The 12,378-nt window shown below is 42.2% G+C and overlaps 1 protein-coding gene across 1 annotated transcript in view; it reads left to right on the top strand.

Annotated features, from left to right (window-relative positions):
* AGTPBP1 (ATP/GTP binding carboxypeptidase 1) overlaps window positions 1-12,378 on the top strand; it is a 2,804,614-nt gene that overhangs the window by 2,031,162 nt on the left and 761,074 nt on the right. The window lies entirely within an intron of this gene.

The raw sequence follows: 12,378 nt of genomic DNA, 5'->3' as shown, positions 1-12,378 counted from the left end.
TCTCATTATTGGGTCTGGGCATTGTTCTTCTGGTCGGGCATTGTCCTCGGTACCATTGGGTTCTGGGACCCTTGGATCTGAGAGGCCTGCTTTGGGCTCAGCTTTTCACACTGTGGAGAACTTGTTCTCGGTTAGAGTGAAGAGTCGGATGTCTGCAGCCAGCACCCTCTCTCATTTTCCATCTTTTCATCTGACAAGTCATCAGGCTGCTCCCGGACAGCCTGCATCAACTAACCTTCAGACTGTTCCCTTGGAGGGGGTTCCACCATTCTTCCCCCACTTCTCCAGCTTCTTTGGATTGGGAGATTTTGGGGAAGAGAAAGCACAAGGGTCAGCACTTGGATTCTCCAGCAGAATCCTTCACTGAAAATACTGACCTTGTAGAATGATCGGGCTCCACTAAGTCCCTGTGTGATGTCGTCTCTCTTGGTGACTTATTGGAGATGCTACCCTAGCATGGGGACTGGACCACCAAAGCTCCCTGTCCAGAGGAGTCGTTTTTTCCTGGAGGCCTTTGGTGTAGTTCTAGCCATGGCCTGGGTGGTGCTCCCTCTGGATTCCATCATAGACCTGGTGTCCTAGAGGAGCCCGACACAGTAGAACCAATCCCTCAGAAAGCAGACCAAGTTCTTTCCCCACCTGCCATGAGATAAGCCTCATTGGAGCAAGTTTCTAGCTGCTGATGCCATGGTAGTGGTGGTGGCAGCCACCAAAAAGGAGATTTCTGAAGAGACTTTCTTGTTTCAACCCCCAAACAGCAAGTCTCAGGTGCTGGATCAATTAGGGAAGTGATCCTGTGCCTCCTATAACATTTCTTTGAGGGCTGTTAATTATTTATTGCAGTTGACAATGATTTAATGAGATCTTGTCTCAGAAGTGTCAAACATCCTCAAGACACAGCAGTCTACAGATATCCAGAATAAGCTGGGGGAGACTATTTTCCATTTTGGCTTCTATCAGTAACTTTTCTATGAGAATCATTTCAAACTCAGCTGAAGGAGCATCCAGAGCAGCAGGTTCCAGTATTGTACTGAGGCACCATTCTTGGATGTGGCTGTGCAGTCTTGCAGACACCTTTAAATCATCCTTTATCAATGCCCCTTTTGATAGCTGATCCTTGTATGGACCCAGGGTTAAGGACATGTTGACAAGGAGGGATTAAGATGGAAAGACACTGTCTGCCTTCTGAGTTTGCTTTTACACTCCCCAGCAATCCTTCTGTAGGAATCAGAAAGGGGGTAAGTGACTCTTCTTTAGGAAGTTTCAGTTTTCTTCCCAGGACACTTATCTGAAGGTTCCTCCTAGGGGGGGTCATAACAGACATTGCCCAAAGAGCAGAAGTGGTCTGCAGAATCAGGGCTTCCCTGGGACTTTTTCTTGCAGCCCCTTTAAGCGATCTTGAAGGTTTTTCCCAATAGATCACCTCAGGAGGAAGCTGGGGCTCATCTAGCTCTCCACCCCAAAGCTTGGGAGGCCATCATCTCAGACACTTGGGTGTTGAGAGTAATACTCAGAGGTTATGTTAGCCCTTTTATAGAATTTCCAAAAGGTTTCCCAAAACGTTATCCCCAATGTTCCACCCAGTCAGAAACATTTCCTAGTAGCAGAGATCCAAAAGCTGCTCTCCAATCGAGTCATCCAAGGGGTCCCATCAGACCAGATAGGATCTGGGGTCTATTCCAGATTCTTTTTAGTACAAAGAAGACAAAGGACCTCAGACCAGTCTTAGACCTTAACAAGTTGAACCTCATCTAAAAGACCACGTTCTGGATGGTCATGATGCAGTCCATACTACCTCTATTGAGGAAGGATGATTTGGATGTGCTTAATAGACCTCAGGGATGACTACCATCACTCAAAGATAGATCGGCATTCTCGGAGGTTCCTTCACTTCCAGCTAGGAGCCATTCACTATAGGTTCAGGGCCCTGCCAGTTGGTCTTACCATGGTCACCACGGATGCCTCCCTCCTGGGATGGGGAGGGCATTTTGAATGGAGGACTGTTCAAGTGACCTGGTCTTCCACAGAGACTTGCATTCACCATTCAGCATTCTGGAGGAGAAAGCAGTCCTCTTAGCATTGCAGGCTTTTTAGGATTTCCTTCCCCAGGTTGTGATTGTGGTTCAGACAGACAACATGCTGGTTTTCTGGTACCTCAACAAACAGGGTGAGACGCATTTTTACCTTTTGTTAGGAGGCCATGAAGGTGGCTATGGGCAATTGGCTCTCAGTGGTTTCTGGTAGCAACACATATCCCAAGGAAATCCACCATTCTGGCTGACAGCCTCAGCAGGAGCATTCTCTTGCCCCACAAGTGGTCCCTAAATCTGGCAAAGGCAGCTTGGATTTTTTGGCACTAAGGCACTCCGTGTTGTGTCCTGTGTCCTCATGCAACACCAAGTGACACAGCTATTTTTCCTTCATTACCCCTCCAGGATTGCCACTCAGGGACACACTGACGTTTGTTTAGCCTCCGGGTCTCCATTAGACTTATCTCCAAGTTCCCTGTATAGTGAAGGTCCTTCAGAAAACAGCCTGTTGCAGAGCCTCTGTGATCCTTATTGCCCCCCTTTTGGCCTTGACATGTGTGGTTTCCCTTCCTATGGCCTCTTCTGAAACACCCACTTGAGTGTTGGAGCCCATTCTGGATCTTCTCGCATCCAGCCAGGGTCCAGTCCCTCAAGCTGACCACATGGTTCCGCCAGATCCCTTGATAGCCGGGAATCCTAAGCTTTCACAGGCAGTGGTTCATATATTGTCATCTTCTTGAAAAGAATCCACTAGAAAATTGCATACCATTAAATGGAAGAGATTTGTTTTGTGGGTGGAGGCTCAGGGACTTGATTCTTCCCTGCTGCCCATGGAGTCAGTTTTGGATTTCCTAGCTGAGTTATTTGGTTCAGGCTGTAGTTTCTCTATCAGGGTTCAATTTCCAACTTTCATATTGGTAAAGATATGTCCTTGGCCTATTTTAAGATTTCCAAGGCTTTTCTGAAAGGTACATTTCTTATTTGTCCTCCACTAAGGGATGTGGTTCCTTCCTGGGATCTGCCTTGTGTTCTGCAGATTTTGACTGGTCCCCTTTTGAACCTTCAACCTTGTTGGATTTGAACATTTGGTCTTGGAAAACTTTGTTTTGGTGGTGATCACCTCAGCTAAAAGGCTTTCAGAATTGCAAACACTTGATTCTTCTCCTCCTTATTAAATTTTCCATAAGGACAGGGTTTCTCTTTATACAAACCCTTCCTTTTTACCCAAGGTACCATCCAAGTTACCCTTTACATTTCCATTCATCATTTTGTGTTCTTTCCTAGTTTTTCTAACAAAGATGAATACTTTTTGCATTGTTTGGATGTGCATAGGCAATTACGATGTTATCATAGCCATGCCAAGTCTTTCAGAAAATGTAGCCAGTTTTATCATCTCCTAAAATCCAGGCTGGGTTCACCTGTATCTAAAGTAACTCTGTTCAAGTGAATGCCAGGTTGTATTTTGTTTGTATATTCTCTGAAAGGCAAGCCTCTTCCACAAAAGCCTAAAGGTCACTGAACCAGGGTTGTAGCTACATCTACAGCTTTTCTTTCAAGAGTACCCATGAATGATATCTGCGCTGCTGCTACTTGGTTGGGCCATCACACGTTTGTCTCATTATAAGCTGGCCATTCTATCTAGGTCTAGAGCTTAAAAAAATTAAAAACCTTTTTATTAAATTATCACATATGACATAGGGAGTCATACATATATATAAATGAAAACAAACCATATTGATGTACTTTTAGTTGCAAACATTGCACATAATTTGTAATCTATCCAGTCATTGCCAAGTCAAACATTGTATAGCTCATTCAAATCCTGCCTTCTTTTAAATCTCATTTCTCCTCCAAAATGTTATTCTTTGTGTATTGTTTTCACAGTTCCCATTTTTTCTGTGTAATTTGCTCCTACGCTTTTCAAAAGATCCCATTCCAGTTGTTTTATGTCTGTTACTATATTCACTACTTCTGGTATAGTTGGGTTAGACTTTTGATTTCCATTTTCTAGTAACTGATTTTTTGGCAACCACCATAATTTGACTCAGCAAGGCCTTAATAAGTCTAGGCAATTCTGATTCTGTATCACAGTTCACAAAGTCATTTCCTTAGTTATACCAGTATGCTCACTTAGTATTTCTGATAAAGAATTCTGCAGGGTATTTTTAAAGTCTGCTAACTCATTTCACTCCCCCAAAAATTCCCAATTACCTCTTTCTTTTCTGTCACACCTCCAGCATTTGCTATCTATCTTAGGAAGAATTCTTTGGAATCTACATGGGATATAAAAATACCCATTTCCAAGCAAAGCATATTTGAGAGACGTGCATATAACACACCCCCACCATTTTTTCTCTGTGAATTGCTTACCCAGTCTCTCTTCCCTGTCTTTTCTAACCTCCTGTGAATGAATTTTGTGGTTATCCTGTAGTATTTTATATGTATTGCAATTGTCCTTTTTTAATAGCAGCTTCTGTTCTAGATTCTATTAAAAACTCTACCAGTGCTGGTCTTTTGCTTAGGATCCCCTATTTCTTTATCCTTGCATGTACTCTGATCTTAAACATTTGATAGGGAAGGTAATCTCTACCCTGCAGTCCAAATAAATTCTTGGCCTCTTCCCCTTCTGTTACCTTTCCCTCTCTAATTATTTGCTCCCAGTACCTTAGTTCTCTTGTTCGTTGAGCTCCCCCCTGTTTTTCCTTCATCCATTTCCACTTTGAGTTACAGGTTTCTGCTTATGCTATGTATAGGACCCTTAACTGTGTAGCTCTGAAACACCCCTTCAAATCGGGTAATCCCAGACCACCTTGTCCTATTGCGAAGATCGACTTATCCCACTTGACTCTTGCCGTCTTCCCCTCCCAGATAAAATTCTTCAGCTCTTAATTAGCTGCTATCTACAACTTCTCTGGTTGATAAAAATATGCCTGAGCTGTGTACAAAACTAAAGGGATTAAAAACATTTTCACTGCTTGTATCTTGCTATCCATATCCATAAAAGTTTCCAATTTCTCAGCTTTTATATTCTCTTTTGTTTAGTCTCTTCCCACATATCTTTAACTGCCACAATAGAATCCTTTTTAATCCATACTCCTAGTATTGATTTTAACATGTTCCCATAAATATAAGCATTGTTGAACCAGTTTGTGTGTGAGTACATAGTTTACAGCTATTGACTGTTTTATCTTCATTAATTTTGTATTCTAAAAAGACTTGAAACCGTCTCAAAATGTTCCACAACTCTGAACTGTCCTTTTCTGGTTTTATCAGGTTTAAAATAATATCATCTGTAAATAAAGCCAGCTTTTCTTGACTACCATACCAGTTATATCCTTAAATTTCTGAGTCCCTTATTTTCTTTGCCAATGGCTCTAAATCTAATAAAAATAAAAAGAGGAAATAGGGCACTCTCCCTGGTTCCTCTGCTCAAACAGAACTTATCATGGAGGAATCCACCCACTTTAATTTTTGCCTCTGATGCCTCACATAATCTCCAAATCAACCTTATCATTTTCATTTTATCAGGGAATGCAAATGCTTCCATTGCCCTGCTCATAACATCCCATCTCACTCAGTCAAATGCCTTCTCTGCATCAAGACACACCAATATTTCTTATATATTCTGATTCCCTCTAGATCACCATTGTTCTGTTAATGTTGTTAAATGTTTGCCTTCTGTCCACAAAATCGGATTGATCCATATCTGTCAGTTGTAGTATCACGTTTGCCATTCTTTTAGCCATCATAGACATAAACACTTTATAATCATGGTTTATAGTTGAAGTGGGCCTCTATGAAGCTGGATCTAATTGGTCTTTACCATGCTGCTCAACCTTTTAAAATACCAAAATCTTCCAGATCTGTATCAGTTTTTAGCCCCTTAGCTTCCAAACTACAGAGGAATACCATCTATTCCTGGGGGCTTTCCTGTAGATTGGTTGTATATCACAATTTTTGTCTGATCTCCTCTTATCCTGTTAGTAATTGAGCTTCATAGATATAACTTTGTCATATTTAATTCTTCCATAAACATTTCCATTTGTATCTTTTCTTGATTTCCATATTTTGCTCATTTATACAGATTTTTATAAAATTTCTGAAATATTTCTAGTACCACTACAGGATCTCTGGTTATCTTCCTTGTTATAGGATCCCTAAGCTTGGTGACAACCCTTTCTACTTTCTGTTGCTTGAGTTGTTGTGCTAAAAGTTTGTGTGCACTGGAGTTATCAAAAAACAGTTGCTTAACAACAGTCTTTCTCAACTCATGCATATTATCAAGGTAATACATTGTTTTCTGTTTGGCATTCTGCAGTTGACCAATGTCAAAGCAGACTATTTTCAAATGATTCTGCAGTTGCTTCTGTTCTTGTTGTGTGAGATTCCTCCTATTCTGCAATGTTTTAACATTTGTCAGTCCCTCTAAATAATTCTTGTTACTTATTAACCATGTAGCTTTCTTTTATTTCGACCCTATTTTTAAACTCCACTTAAATTTTATCCCACTCCCTAGCTATATTTTCAGAAGAAATTTCTTTCTTCCCTAGTAACTACCAAATAATTTCCATTGTACATTTCTTAAATTCCTCCCTTTTTAACAGACAGGTAGGAAACTGCTAGTGTCTCATTTTTATTTTAGCTATTATTGGCACATGATGTGAAATAGTTATTGGATGTGTATCAAAACTTTCAATCAAATGCAGATGTTTTTGTGAAATATAAGGTCTGATATTGTCAATGTTCATCAGCTGTTTGGTTTCGATCTGATTTGGCCATTACCAAAGCTTGTGGTAACCACAACGCTCTTGAGTTTCTGCCTTATCCATAATGCACAAGCTTCTAACGTACCGTAGGTCTCGTTTGCCACTTTTCGCAAAAAGATGTGGTCAGCTTTAGCTCTGGAGTTTCCTTAAGGATTAATGTTGTTTTTCTCTTTAATCTTTCTCTGTCTCTCTATATTCCCTTATCCTTTTACATTATTCTAATTGTTGTTTACCCTTGCTGCTAATCCGTTTTTCTTCTTTTTCTGTCTGTCATACACGCTATTGTAGTTTTAATACCATTGTTGGTACTCTCTTTTTTCTTTCCTGTACCCTTTATTACAAAAAAAAAAAAAAAGTTTCTTCTGTTTTTTTTTCCTTTAGTCACCGGCATGTCCAAGAAAGGACCTTCCAGTTTTAAAAGTGTCTGAAATTTGGCCACAAATTGCCTTTTTTCAGATGCTTATACTTTTTTTTGTTCAGGCCCTCAAAATCTTCAGGAGGATTGTTCCATTTGCAATAATTTCAATTTCAGGCCTCTTGTGGATAGGAAAAATAAGCTTATCCTAAAAAGTTTATTACCATCTTCTTTTGGTGAAGCTATCTCTGGGGCTCAATTCCCCAAAATGAAAGCTAAGGAGTCTTTATTAAAGTCTTCTTTGCCTTCTACTTCCTCGACTCTGTCTTTGGAGCTGTCAAGTAAGAGATCACAATCAGATCCGAAAACATTTTAAAGCTCTTCCCTTTCAGATCTGAAGAAGGAATTAGGGGACCTACATCTTTGGATCTGACAAAGACACCCACGGATCAAACTACTTCAGGGTCAGATAATTCCTCCAAGGACCAGGTATTCCCCTACTTATGATCCATTTCCTTCCAGGGTTCCCTCCCCTTTTTCGGAAAGGTGCCAATCCAGGCCACCTTCCCTTTCCTCGTCTTGTTTGTCCGGGAGTTTGAGGAAGATGTGGACAGAATGATGAGGAAGTTTCAGTGCAGATTCAGATGGGTGTTTTACTGGCTCCTGGCTCCTACCTCCCCAGGTCAGAAGAGCCATCCATCTTCCACACTACCACTTCTTTCTCCTTCTCTGATCCCTCTTGTTGATTCAGAGTTCCTGGATCTTAACCTTCCAGGTTCATTTGGCTTGGATCCGAAGATAACTTTATCTTCAGATACAAAGCTAACTCTGAGTACATAGTCTTTTTCATCTGATCCGGATGACTGTCAGAGCTGAAGCTTCCTTGTCAAGTGTGAGGAATTGGAGTCAAATCCAAGGGTTTTGGAGTAGTCTCTGTGCCTTGGTGCTTTGCCACTGGATAGCTCGTCTCCACCTTCCTCCTTGGGGAGATTGCTTTCGGGGAGGTGGGAGACAGGTTCAGAAGCCTGCCTTCTTGGGGCCAAGGTCTTCCTTCTCTCTGGAGTGGTCTGCCTTTGAGGTAGGGAAGAGGGTAATTTCTGCTCCTACAGGACTGATGGATCCAGCCCCCTCAGATCATCAATCTAATTCCCAGATGTCTCTGCGCTTGGAGCCACATCATTCTACTCCACAGGCACAGCCAGCTCGAGACAGCCAAACCACCCAGCAGGATTTCACAATCTCTTCCAGCACTTCTCCGTAGCACTCCACCAAGGAAGTCCCCAGGAAGAGAAAGTGCAAGAGGAGGCATTTGGACTCTGCACAAGTTAGTAACTGAGGATACTGATTTCGATGAGGGAAAAGGGTCCCACGATCACCTCCAGAAGACGTCTCATTTGGAGACATCCTTGAGATCCAGAGAGGTGGCTGGACCTCCAGCAACCCTTCACCGCTGGAATCAGTATTTCTTGAGGCCTTTGGAGCTAGCCCATCTACCTCCTGAGTTACTCCACCTATCCGACAAGCTTATTGATTTTGTCACCTGGCAGGTGTGGAAAGAGCCTGATTTACTAGAGCCAATCCCTAAGAGGCCAGATCGAATTCTGGCACCACCTGTCAGAAAGGAATTTTGGAATAAGGGGGTGCCTATGGATGTCATAGTCATGGCAGTGGTCACCAAGAAGGAGCTTGCTGAGCAAAATTCCTATGTTCATCCCCCCTATCAGGGAGTCTAGGGTGATAGGCAGGCGTGAGAAGTGTGTCTGCATCAGCGACCTTCTCCCTTAGGTCTCTGAACTATTTGGCATATTTTACTGGGTTACAAAGGGACTTATTCAAGGAACTTTCAAAATCCCTTTCAGGGACCGTTACTTGTGAGGCTTAATCATCTGTGGGTTCTCAGTTGGCTACCCTCCAGTCCATTGCAAATTTATCCATGAGGCTTATCTCGCATGCAGCCGGAGGTGCCGCAGTGGTAGTAGGTTCAGGCATATTCATTAGGAGGCATGCCTGGATGCGCTTATGTGATTTTGCAGAGCCTTTTAAGTCCTCATTCATCAATGCACCCTTTGACAGCAGTTCATTGTTGCACCCAAAATTGAAAGATATATTATCCAGGTGTGAGAGGGATGGAAAGACCCTCTCTGCAGTGGGCATACGTTTTTTTGACCCCTCAAATATCCTTTTCTAGGAATCAATGAGGTGGTTGGAAAATGTGGTTCAGGAAGTCCCAGGGTCTTTTCCAGGACACATATGGAGAAAGTTCCCCTAGGGATAGAGGGAGGAACTCTAATGGACAACGATGCCTCTGCAGCAGAGGAGGCCTGCAGAACCAGGGGTCTAGAAATTCTTTCTCTGATAGACCATACCAGGGCTCCTGAAAGGAGGCCTGATTGTCCACCTCTAAAGGTATTCAAGGGTCGACTGTCCCTGCACCAGAGAACCTAGCTAGATATAACCAGAGATTTATGGGTGCAGAGTATTATTTCCAGACGTTATATAGTTCTCTTTTCCTTTCCATCCCCAACTGTATGCAAAATTCCCGATGTTCCACACAGTCAGAGGAAAGCAGCAGTACTAGAAATATAAAAGCTGCTAGAAAAAAAGTCATCCAAAAGGCCCCGCCAGACCAGATAGAATCCAAAACGTACTCAAGATTCTTTTTAGTGCCAAAGCAAATGGGGGTACTGGAAGCCAATTTTTGAATCTCAGCATTTTAAACAAGTCAGTGCAACATACAAAGTTTCGGATGTTCATGGATCAGTCCATTCTACCTGTCCTGGGCAAAGATAACTGGATGTGCTTGATAAACCTTCAGGATGCGTACTGTCAAATAATGATGAACAGGCAGTCCAGAAGGTATTTACGCTTTCGGCCAGGAGCGAATCACTACCAGTTTTGACCTCACCACAGCTCCTAGGGTGTTTACCAAATGCATAGCAATGGTAGCAGCTCACTTGGGAATGCAGGGATTCCGCATGTTTCCATATATTGACGACTGGCTCATTACCTCCCTGACCAGGCATCTGCTAACAAGCGCAAAGGATCGGGTACTTCAGATTTGTTTTCATCTGGGGATAAACATAAATTATGACAAGTCTCAGCTACAAGCAGCTCAAGCCCTAGAATTCATAGCAGCAGTCCTCACCATATCATCAGTGACCACTTCTCTTCCTCTCTCAAGAGTGCAGACTGTAGATTCCAGGTCAGAAAAATAGTTTGCATTACCAACATCTTGGCCCAGTTGATCCTTCAACCTTTGGGGTCAATGTCAGCTGCCTTAAAATTAATTCCACTGGCAAGATTTCATATAAGAATTCTTCAATGGAGACTAACAGCACAATGGTTAATTCTCTACTAGCGAGTGTAAGCACAAATAAGAATCACTCAGGCATGCAAGAAATACCTCTGGTGGTGGATTCACTCAGATCAAGTTCTACAAGGCCGTTCTTTTATTCTTCCTCAGTCCAAGGCCATAGTGACCATGGGTGCTTCCCAGTTGGGGGGAGGGGCACTTTCTTGAGAGAACTATCCAAGGCACTTGGTTCCCTGAAGAGGCCAACTTGCATATCAGTGTTCTAGAGATAAGAGCAGTGCTCTTAGCACTGCAGGCCTTCCAGGACAATCTCCCTTTTGGGACAATTGTGAGTCAAACAAAGAATATGTTGGTAGTTTGGTACAGCAACAAACAAGGAAGGACCAGATCTTTATCCCGTGTTTTGAGAAGCATTCGGAGTGTGGCAATGAGTGATCTCCTCCAACCACTTTGTCATCGCAACACACATTGTGATAGAAGTTGAGCAGGTACATTCATGATTGGTTCCTCAACATGAAAGTGGCAGAAATGATTTTCCATCAATGGGGCCAGCCTTGCTATGATCATTTTCTTCTCCCCTAAACAACAAATGCAGCATCTGCTTTGCTCTAATCACCCCTCAGGGGGAATCACCAAGGGGAGCTGTTCTTCACAGTTGGCCCCCCTGGTCTGCTTTATGCTTACCCACCAATTTTCCTGATTCCGAAATTTCTGCAGAAAGCTGCCAGGTTGAAGAGCAAAGTCATCCTCATTGCACCTTACTAGCGTAGTCAGATTTGGTTCCCCTTCCTATGAACTAATCTACTTTGCCATCCTTGGACTCTGGATCCAATTCCAGATGTGCTGTTGCATCCAACAGATGTGGTTCATCCAGATATCTCAAATGTCACGTTAACAGTGTGGTTTCTCCAGTTCTGTTAATAACCAGGCAACCAATGCTCTCTTCCCCTGTCTGTCATATTCTTTTATATTCCCATAAACTGTCTGCAAGAAAGCTTTATACAAGTAAGTGGAAAAGGTTTGTTTACTGGGCATATCAAATAAACATTGATCCCTTTTCATCTCCGATACATAACGTATTTGAATTTTGGGGATAAATCTTTAATGAGGGGAGGAGTTCCTCTACCAATAATGTTTAATTAGCAGCTATATCTAATTTTCATATAGGGTTTGAAAGTTTTTCTGTGGCTTCTTCTAAACTTTGTAAAGCATTCTTGAGCCCTAAGCTTCTATTGAGACCCCCATGTACAGATCTTACTCCACAATGGGATTTGAACTTAGTACTGCAGACCTTAATTCATTCCCCCTCTGAACCAACAACTAAATGCAATCTTAAGTTCCTGACCTGGAAAACTATCTTTCTAGTGGCCATTACCTCTACTAGAAGAATTTCAAAACTTCAAGCATGGTCATTGAAACTTCCCTACTTGATCTTTCATTAGGATAGAGTTAAATTACTTACCAGTGCTTCTTTCCTATGGTGGTGTCATAATACAATATCACTCAATCCATTAATTTGCCAGTATTTTTAATTTGCAAACAAAGGTAAATATATGTTCATTTGCTGCATGTTCACAGACCATTGCATTTTAACTTACGGCAAAAGAAATCAAGAGGACAGATGAATTGTTCGTCTCCTTTGCAGGTATGAAATTGGGCAAACCAGTTATAAACTTAACTCTAGCCAGATGGCTGATGGATTGTATTTCTTTTATCTATAAAAAGTTGGGTCTAACCTTACCTGAGCGTGTAATAGCCCATTCAACTAGGTCCATGGCATCATCTTCAGTGTTTCTGTCCAGGGCCTCCATGGATGACATATATGCAGCTGCAATCTGAGCCAGTCCTCTTACCTTTGTCACTCATTACAAACCGGATCTAGTCTTGAGGCTTAGAGCAGGCTTTGGCTCAACT

The sequence above is a fragment of the Protopterus annectens genome, chromosome 2.part0 (assembly GCF_019279795.1).
Source record: "Protopterus annectens isolate FY-2018-M chromosome 2.part0, PAN1.0, whole genome shotgun sequence".
NCBI classification, from domain to species: Eukaryota; Metazoa; Chordata; order Ceratodontiformes; family Protopteridae; genus Protopterus; species Protopterus annectens.
This window is presented reverse-complemented; position numbering and strand designations above follow the sequence as displayed.